General features: G+C 44.5%; 2 long non-coding RNA genes across 2 annotated transcripts in view; one reads left to right on the plus strand and one right to left on the minus strand.

Annotated features, from left to right (window-relative positions):
- The window catches only part of LOC121812274, a 10,381-nt gene that overhangs the window by 1,157 nt on the left and 106 nt on the right, over nt 1–9,118 (plus strand). Inside the window, exon 2 of the long non-coding RNA XR_006052966.1 lies at nt 7,953–7,956. This is a non-coding gene — a long non-coding RNA (uncharacterized LOC121812274). The remainder of the gene's footprint in view (nt 1–7,952; nt 7,957–9,118) is intronic.
- The window catches only part of LOC121812275, an 8,457-nt gene continuing 8,273 nt past the window's right edge, over nt 8,935–9,118 (minus strand). Inside the window, exon 2 of the long non-coding RNA XR_006052967.1 lies at nt 8,935–9,105. This is a non-coding gene — a long non-coding RNA (uncharacterized LOC121812275). The remainder of the gene's footprint in view (nt 9,106–9,118) is intronic.

Below are 9,118 nucleotides of genomic sequence, written 5' to 3' on the forward strand. Positions count from 1 at the left end.
AAAAAAAAATATCATTATCATTACAATATTAAAAGGTAGCAAATGGCTCACACGTTGTAACAAACCTTTTGGGTTATAGCACCACTAGGGGGGGTTGCCCAACTATTGTAGTATCTATGGGGGTCTCCTAGTGGGTGTGTGAGTTGTTAGCGGCAGCCATTCCATGCTGCTCATGTTCCATGCTCCAAGAAAACACCTTACTTACTGTTGTGACAAGCTGGCGCTGCGGTACAAATCCCCGCACATGTAGGTTCGGACGAGTACAGTCGAGGAGACCTGGCTTATAAAGTGTAATGTTGCTGACGGCGAATAAAGGTCTGTTATTGGATTTAACCGACTGGCTCCGTGTTATCCGGCTAACCTCCACACCACATGCCCGCTGGACCTGCTAGCCACTCCTTCCTCGCCAGACTGCTGTTACAATGTCTCAGTCTGGCACAAACTCATAAAATGTACAGTAGGCAGAATATTGATCTGTATCTGCACAGGGTTTCCTGGCTGAGTGAGATATGACGTACCCGTGAGGATGATGCGGTGTTTAGGATCCACAGAGGCAGAATCAAAACAAACTGAGGAGGATTATCAGGGTCACAGTTTGAACCACAGCTTTGGGCATTTCCACTGTACTGTGCACTTTATGCTAAACAATGACAAACAGTTCAGTACAGAATATTATATGTGGTCAGCGTGAACCACTCAGTGCAGCTAAAAGAAGCAGCACATGACGAGTTGATGAAAGGAAGTGTAACTGTGGGACGTCACCTCAGGGCCATGACAGGTGAAATCACACTGGGAGCAGTGCACATGTGAGCGTGCTATAACTGAACCCATTATCTGAGGAAACATGAGCTCCGTACAGCACCTGTGTTTGATTGGAGAGATGGGTAACGATGATAAGAACACATAAGCACAGGTGCAAAAGTCAGCCAATGCACAGCACACAGATCAACACCACTGGTGCGTGGGTATGTTCCTGAAAACATCTGAAGACAACAGAAATCAGTAATTAAGTTAGATGCTATTAAAGAACTGTTTTCACCTGCAACGGGACTGATTAACATAAATCCTTTCATGGTGGAAGAGAGTGGAGGAGAGAAAGAACAGCCAGTGTTTCTACTGTTTAAACCAGTAACTGTGATGGTGTAGTAAATACTACCAACAGGGATAAACCACAGAACGATTATATTCAATTCAATTTTATTTATATAGCGCCAAATCACAACAAAAGTCGCCTGAAGGCGCTTCATAGGTACAGAGAAAAACCCAACAATCATATGACCCCCTATGAGCATCACTTTGGTGACAGTGGGAAGGAGAAACTCCCTTTTAACAGGAAGAAACCTCCAGCAGAACCAGGCTCAGGGAGGGGCGGGGCCATCTGCTGTGATTGGCTGGAGTGAGAACCAGCAGGAGAGTTTTGGACTTCATCAATAAAAAACACTGTTCACTTCTTTTTGTGTTTTTCTTAGAAATGAATGGAGCTACACACACACTTCAAGGTGTGATCCAAGTTCTGTAACGTAAATGTCAGCTTCTGTGATTTCATTGAAAAAAGGATTGCAATAAGGAGCCTACCTCAATACCATCTCACCAAAAGATCACACCTGTCCTCTGCAGGCTCCCAATTCACTGCAGATTCCTCCTCTTTATTCTCAGAGCCCTGTGTTAATGGCATCCAGCCTTGGTGACTCATCCACTCATGTCCCTGCTACCTCACTTCTCACAAACACCGTCTGCACCAACAGGACGAATTACTGGGCCCGCTCCCCCGTGTGTCTGCAACACATCGTCACAGGCAGAGTCAGTACCCTGTGTGCCAGGCTGCAGAACATTTAAATGTCATTAATTACACATATACCAGGTCAGCCACCCTGCAAGGCTGTAGTGTTAATACTGTCCATCATCCAGTGTTTTCATGGCCAACTGAGAATCACCTCAAAGTCATTTATATTGCGCAGTAAACACCACAACGTTAGAGAGCAGGCTCCCACAATCAGATCAGCACTTTGTGCTGTCTGGAAGGAAGAACTCCTTTTTAACAGACGCTGCAGCGGCGGCCTGCAGTGGCGGCCTGCGTGATGGGTCGCGGGGTCAGGGTAAAGATGGGACATTTGCTTGAATTAGATATCACCTGCGTGTGTGTCAGTTCATTTCAGCTGCTGTATTTGTGCCTTTGTTTCATTTACTTTTGGCACATGTGTGTGATATGAATATGAGAAGCCAGAGTTGCATGGGTGCTAGCGTCTGTCTTTGAAGTCTGACGGTAACACTGTAATAGTTGAAATGTTGTTCAGTATTTGTGTCGTGTACAGAGGCTGTGTTTTAGGCAGGATCTATTATCCCAGTGAATAATCATATTGGAGAGCTCAGGTGTCCCTCTGCCTCTGCCTGGTTAGCTCCTGGGCATCCTGCTCAGTCTCATGATTTGATTTTCTCCTCTCTTCCACTTGGCATCAATTTGCATTACTACTGGCAAGGCCTCACAAGGGTATCAATACTGATTGCCAGCCATAAATACAATGTAATGTTTCAAAGAGACAGACTTTGAATGAGACATTAGCAATATTTATGCCACTGCTGATCCCATAAGCTCCTTATTTGGAGGTCACAAGAATGCTGAGTTATACATTATAATGAAACAAAAACTGAAGTGCTTGCCTCTAAAGTAGTGCTTTATTTGTCTGGCCCTGCAAAAACATTAAGACTGTTAATAAGAATGACCAGAAACATGACGAGTGACACGGAAGCAACGAAGTGCCCTGCGCTGATGTCAGTGTCACATGATGGTTGAACGTCACATTTCCTGGTGTGTTTTGCATGTGCACAGGTCCACTCCTGCAAACTGTCTCCTGTTGGTGCTGGGGTGTGAAGTTTACCTCCCAGGTGAGAATCATACTGTTGTTGTGTCACCTGTGGGGTCGGGAAGCCCTCCCTCCTGTCTAGGTGGCGTAGTTCAGCTGGCCTGATGTTACTGCTGTTTTGTGCTTGTTTGTGCTCGTTTAGTCTTTTTTGTTTTGTTCTTTGGTATTGTTTGGGTCAGCTGCATTCAGCGTTGCTGCTCTGCTGCTTGAGCAGCGACGTGTGCGACTAATAATTTAAGGTTAACTTTGCATTTGAGTCCGTCTCCCTCCTTCTTTGAATGTGTGTTTTTCAGAACAAGAAACTTCAACTTTTGAATTGTGGAACCACGTCTCAGCTTTAGTGGAGCAAACCTGTGCACCTTACTGGTACTTTTACTGATTTATTTATACAGCTTTTGGAAGAAACCACACCAGTGGATTTTACAGTAAACAAATAAATGTAAGGCATCAAATGATGTAAAAAGTATTTGATATTTAGCTTCCCATAGAGCTAAATATGATGCTCTGCAGGCACCAGATAACAGATTGTGGAGCCCCTGTGCAAACCAGGAGGGGCTCAACATTAGTGAAAGTTCATCTCAGCCAGATGCAGTGACAGATAGAATCAAGCTAATGGCAAAGACAATTACTAGCACGGATGAGAACTTCCTCCCTCCTCCTCAATCTCCTGCTACATTCCTTAAATATGAGTATACGAGTGTTTAATTAAGCAGCAATATTAATTAAGACTTGATGATATTAAGTATGGGTGAAGAGTTCTGAGGCTGGTTACAGTAAATGAGTTTAAGATGAATGTAAGGAGATTCGTATCCTGCACTGCATATTGCTTCTGAGCTTAATGGCACCAAGACTGAAGATATGAAAGAGCTGCTGGATGATGATGAGCCGTGTGCATTTGCACTGAGGTAATACAGCATTAATGACTGTGCAAGAAAGCGTTAGCGAGTAACTGTAGGTGGAGGTGGATATGAGAAGTGTACTACAAATGACAGAACAAATGACTCGGTCCAAGTACAAACCGACCCAAACAGGTTTGTTTGGGAAGAAGAAGAAGAACTTTGAGAAAGGCTGCCCTATATCCACTTACCTACATCCACTTTGTCTGTATTTGCTTAGCTATTAAACCCTGAGAGATGCTGGGTCAAATCTTGTTAAGTAAATGAAGCAAGTAAGCTAAATTCTTTTTTAAAGATGGAGTACTGTTTAATTTGCAGCTGAAAGGCTTTTCATTACTAAATTAAATGCTTGTATAAATATTCTAGTGCACTGAATGATAAATGATTTGTGCTCTGAGTTGCTTAATAGAGTTCTCTATCTTGCCTCTGCACATAATGATCCACCTAGCTCTGTACTGAAAAGACTCAAAAGCGCTGTACACAATTAACCTGGCAGCAAATAGAAACACTCTATTCTCTTTGTATTCAAGCACTACAGTGGTTTCAAAGAACCATATTTAATCTGATTGCTGACTTTCTTGTGAGCAATTAAATAGTATTTTCTGTGTGGCACTAGCTGATGAAACCACCTAGTGTGATTTAAGGTATTTCTCAACTGGATGATTACAACAAAATGAAACTCCATGCACCTGAAGGCTGGTAAAAAGCCACATACACACAATTCACAACGATGCAACACCAAAGACACTGATTCAGTAAAAAGGACTAGATGTTACAGTCCCTGATAAAGCATTGCTTTAGATGGAGAGACTCTTGAGGGATGGCTGTTATGAAGAAAGGCAGCCCCGAAACTTTGCCAGCAGCACACATCGTTGTGTGCCTCAACTTTCGGTCTTTTACCCAGGCTAATCTGCCATTTTCCTTCCTTGGTTAGGTTTAGGGATTAGAGATCTGATCTAAATTATCATTTTAAATTTGGGACACATCATCAGTAGTGGACCTTGGATTCATCGGGTGTTTCGGTCATTATCACTAGACACCCTCATCCAAGGAGGCCCTGCCAGGGTTGATCAGGCCCTGGAGTGTGTCACTGGTTTATGTTAAATTATTATTTCTCTTCTTTCTTCTGTTTAGTTTCCTACGGTTTATTTTCTCCTATCTATTCACTGCAACTGAGAAATAATACTTACCTCTTTAGCATTTATGGAGCCTCACTTCTTCAAAGGGATAGAAAAGGGGAACGAGAGAAGTAAGACAAAAGGGACAAGATAGCAGAGAGACGAGTCGGAAGGGGGGCGCCCGATCTGGCTTCTCACACCTCCCCGCCGGATCGGGCTGTGTGCTCTACCTCCCCACTGCCTCCCAGAAAAGGGAAGAAGAGCAGAGGGGAGAAGAGCAGAATATTTATTTTCTCTCGCGGTTAGCTGACTGCCTTAGCTGCCCAAGTGATGTCAGCCCTTTTTAATCATAGCCAGTGACTGGTCCTCTCAGCACTGTTAGCTAGTTCTCTTATAGCCTGCCGTTGCACCTGTCCTCTGATCCCAATCTCTCTGAGCAGTTTTGCTGTTGTACTGGCAACAAAGCCCCAGCACCTCACTTCCACCGGACGCACCTTGATCTTCCAACCTCTGTCCTCTGCCTCAGCTGCCAAGTTGGCATACCGCAGCTTCTTGCGCTCAAACGCCTCCTCAATTGCTTCCTCTCATGGTACCATCAGCCCAAAGATGTATGCAAGTTTTTGGGAGTTAGACCAAAGGACGAGATCTGGTCGCAAAGTTGTTGTTGTGATCTCTGTGGGAAAAATTAGCCTCTGATCCAAGTCCACTTGCATCTGCCAATCCCTGGCGACCTTCAGCTGGCCAAGGTCTGGGGTTGAGGGGCTTGTCTTCGGCTTGTCTCATTCCCGGACAAATGTTAATGAAAACTGATGCTCCTCTTGGTTCATGAAAGGTTGAGCGTTAATGGATTTTCTTTTGCACTCAACTTTCTCAGCTTGACACCCGAGAACCTGGTTGTGTCTCCATGTGTATCTGCCCTGAGTAAGGCTAGTCCTACAACCAACCAAGATGTGCTTGAGTGTTGCTGGGACTGTACACAGGGGGCAGGATGGGTCCTTTCCAAACCACAGCTGCAGATTTATTGGGGAAGGTCGGAGGTTCGACTCCACTGAACGGCTACCCTGAGGTACACCTGAGCAAGGTACCGTCCCTACACACTGCTCCCCGGGCGCTGCATTGGTGGCTGCCCACTGCTTCACTGGGTAAATGGGTTAAATACAGAGGAGTAATTTCCCTACGGGGATTAACACACACACACACACACACACTAATCGTATGTCGCTCGGATGATGAAACTTAGTCTATTAGACTCCATGCCCCAGATTTCACTCCATGAGTTTCCTCTTTTCCACACTCTCCCAATTCACCCAGCGACCCTGTTTGGCCAGCGCCACGGCTCTGGCATGTCTGGCTGTTTCCTCCTGACGACGCACCTCCTCCACCACCATTTTTCGACGTTCGGTTACAGATGCCTGTTGCCACCGAGGTGTTACTGCGAAAAGACCAAATGCTCCTCTGCCCTGTTGGTCGTGACCCACCATGTCACGATGCCCGAAGAGTGGATTTCGCCTGTAGCACAGATGTGGCTGGGGTCCACTTTCTCCCCGTTGCTAGGGTGGGAGCAGTGCCTCTCACTATGGGGTCCCGGGCGTCCGTGAGTAAACTCCTCAACCAGGCTAGGGATAGGCAATGACAGTATCCCGTCGCTGTAGAGTCCAACGCTGCTGAGGCATTTGGGAAGTCCGAGCCACTTCTTAACGTAGGAGCTCACTTGCCCTAGCTAGTCAGTCAGCCGAGACTGCGAGACAGGGCTGACCAACCTGTGCACTGCCTGGATTGATTACAAGAAGGCCTATGACTCAATGCCCCACAGCTGGATCCTGGAATGCCTAGAACTGTATAAGATCAACAGGACCCTGAGAGCCTTCATCAGGAACTCAATGGGGATGTGGCGTACAACACTAGAGGCCAACTCCAAGCCCATAGCACAAGTCACCATCAAGTGCGGGATCTACCAAGGAGATGCTCTGTCCCCACTGCTGTTCTGCATAGGCCTGAACCCTCAGTGAGATCATTAACAAGACTGGCTACGGATACCGACTACGGAACGGAGCAGTTGTCAGCCACCTCCTGTACATGGATGACATCAAGCTGTATGCCAAGAGTGAACGAGACATCGATTCACTGATCCACACCACCAGGATATACAGCAATGACATTGGAATGTCGTTCGGACTGGAGAAGTGTAGTCGGATGATAACAAAGAGAGGGAAGGTAGTCAGAACTGAGGGGATCGAACTACCAGAAGGCAACATTGCAGACATAGAGGACAGTTACAAGTACCTGGGGATCCCGCAGGCGAATGGGAACCATGAAGAGGCCGCTAGGAAAGCTGCAACCACCAAGTACCTGCAGAGGGTCAGGCAAGTCCTGAGGAGTCAGCTGAACGGTAAGAACAAGATCCGGGCTATCAACACCTACGCCCTGCCCGTGATCAGGTACCCAGCTGGTATAATAAGTTGGCCAAAGGAGGAGATAGAAGCCACTGACATAAAGACAAGAAAGTTCCTTACCATGCATGGAGGGTTTCACCCCAAGTCCAGCACCCTGAGGCTGTACGCTAAGCGGAAGAACAAAGCTGGACTGAAAGACAGCACAGAGGCACTAATCATGGCAGCACAAGAAAAAAGAAGATCTCATATTTGTTTCCAATTCTACTGAATCATCTGCTGGCCGGCAGAACGAATGGAATGGAATGGAATGGAAATCAGTGTGCTTAAAAGGTCATACTCAAACCGTTAACACAAGATTGCAGCTTTTACAAGTTAACTGGTCCATGCGAACTTATCTAACCCCTGTTAAGTTACATTCATTTGATAATAATATCCTGGATACATGTGTGAAATGTGGTATAGAAAAGGGAACTTTTTTCCACTGCTTATGGGAATGTGAGGAGATACCGAAGTTTAGGAGGGAGGTAACTTTAGCAATAAATACTATGTTAAATAGAACTCTAAATCCAGACCCCAAATTATTTATATTGGGACTTTGTTCACCATCTCCAACAATTCAAAGAGAAATAATGACCCTCATAAATATGTGCCTCTTGCTAAATGTCTAATTGCATTGTATTGGAGAAAAGTTGATAGACCAAAACTGGAGCATTGGTTACAGGACATGTCCTCATCTCTGGCTGTGGAAAAGATAACCTATATTTTGAAAGGGAAGAAGGAGCCGTTTGAAATTGTCTGGAAACCTTTTTTATTATACTTGGAAGGAGTGGACCTTTCACAAGTTTTGGTGGAATCCGGGGAACCTGGAGTCACATAACAGAGAGACATAACGGAGTGATATAACCGTGAGGGATATGGTGGAATGACACTTGGTATAGTCCATCTGTTTTTGTTGTTGTTGTTTTGTTTTTTGATTGTTTGTTTGTTTTTGTTTTTTAAACTTTTTTTTTTTCATATTCCTGTGTATGATTTATTTGATTTGTATTCTAAGTGTTATAAAAACTCAATAAACATATTGTTGCAGCTCAGCCTTTGAAACCATTGATCATCAGATATCTGCATCTGTCCAAAAATGGTTCACCTCATTTCTGGTGGATATAACATTTTTGTTTTCAGTGGGAAACTTTCGGTCACATGAAGCTGAATTTCCATGTGGTGTTCCACAAGGATCGGTTTTAAGCCTCTTGTTATTTTCATTATATGTTCTGCCTTTAGGCCGTATCATTAGCAGTTTCAAAATTATTTCATTACCATCAGCGTGCAGACGATATCCAATTATACATCTCATTTAAACTTTTTGAGTTAGACAAATTATGCATTCTAATGGATGGACTTAAGAAAATTAATGGTTGGATGACAAACAATTTTCTGCAGCTGAACGCAGACAAGCTTGAGTGTTTAATTCTTCCTCCAGAGAGTATCAAGCCCCAAATTAGACAACATCTGGGTTCTTTCTCATTGATGGTAAAAGCTCCTGCTCAGAATCTTGTGTTAGTTTTTGATCAATCTCTGTCTTTTGATGCTCATAAGAGCTTTACACCGTGATCTCTCACTGCTATGTGGGTATTTACCTCTTTCCAAAAAGGAAACACTAAGCAAAAGAGGAAACCACTGTCATGGTTCGGATTTTGAGGAAGAGACTACGACTGGGATATAGTTTGGGTCAGCATAGATCATTTATTAAAACACACATTACAGTGTGGGAAGAGCCGGACTTCTTCTTCGTTTGCACAAAGACAGAAAGCTTTATAGTCATTATGACGTCACACAGTTAGACCTTACTGGCAATG

This window comes from Haplochromis burtoni, unplaced genomic scaffold (genome assembly GCF_018398535.1).
Source record: "Haplochromis burtoni strain Fernald_Lab_line unplaced genomic scaffold, NCSU_Asbu1 Contig_503, whole genome shotgun sequence".
NCBI classification, from domain to species: domain Eukaryota; kingdom Metazoa; phylum Chordata; class Actinopteri; order Cichliformes; family Cichlidae; genus Haplochromis; species Haplochromis burtoni.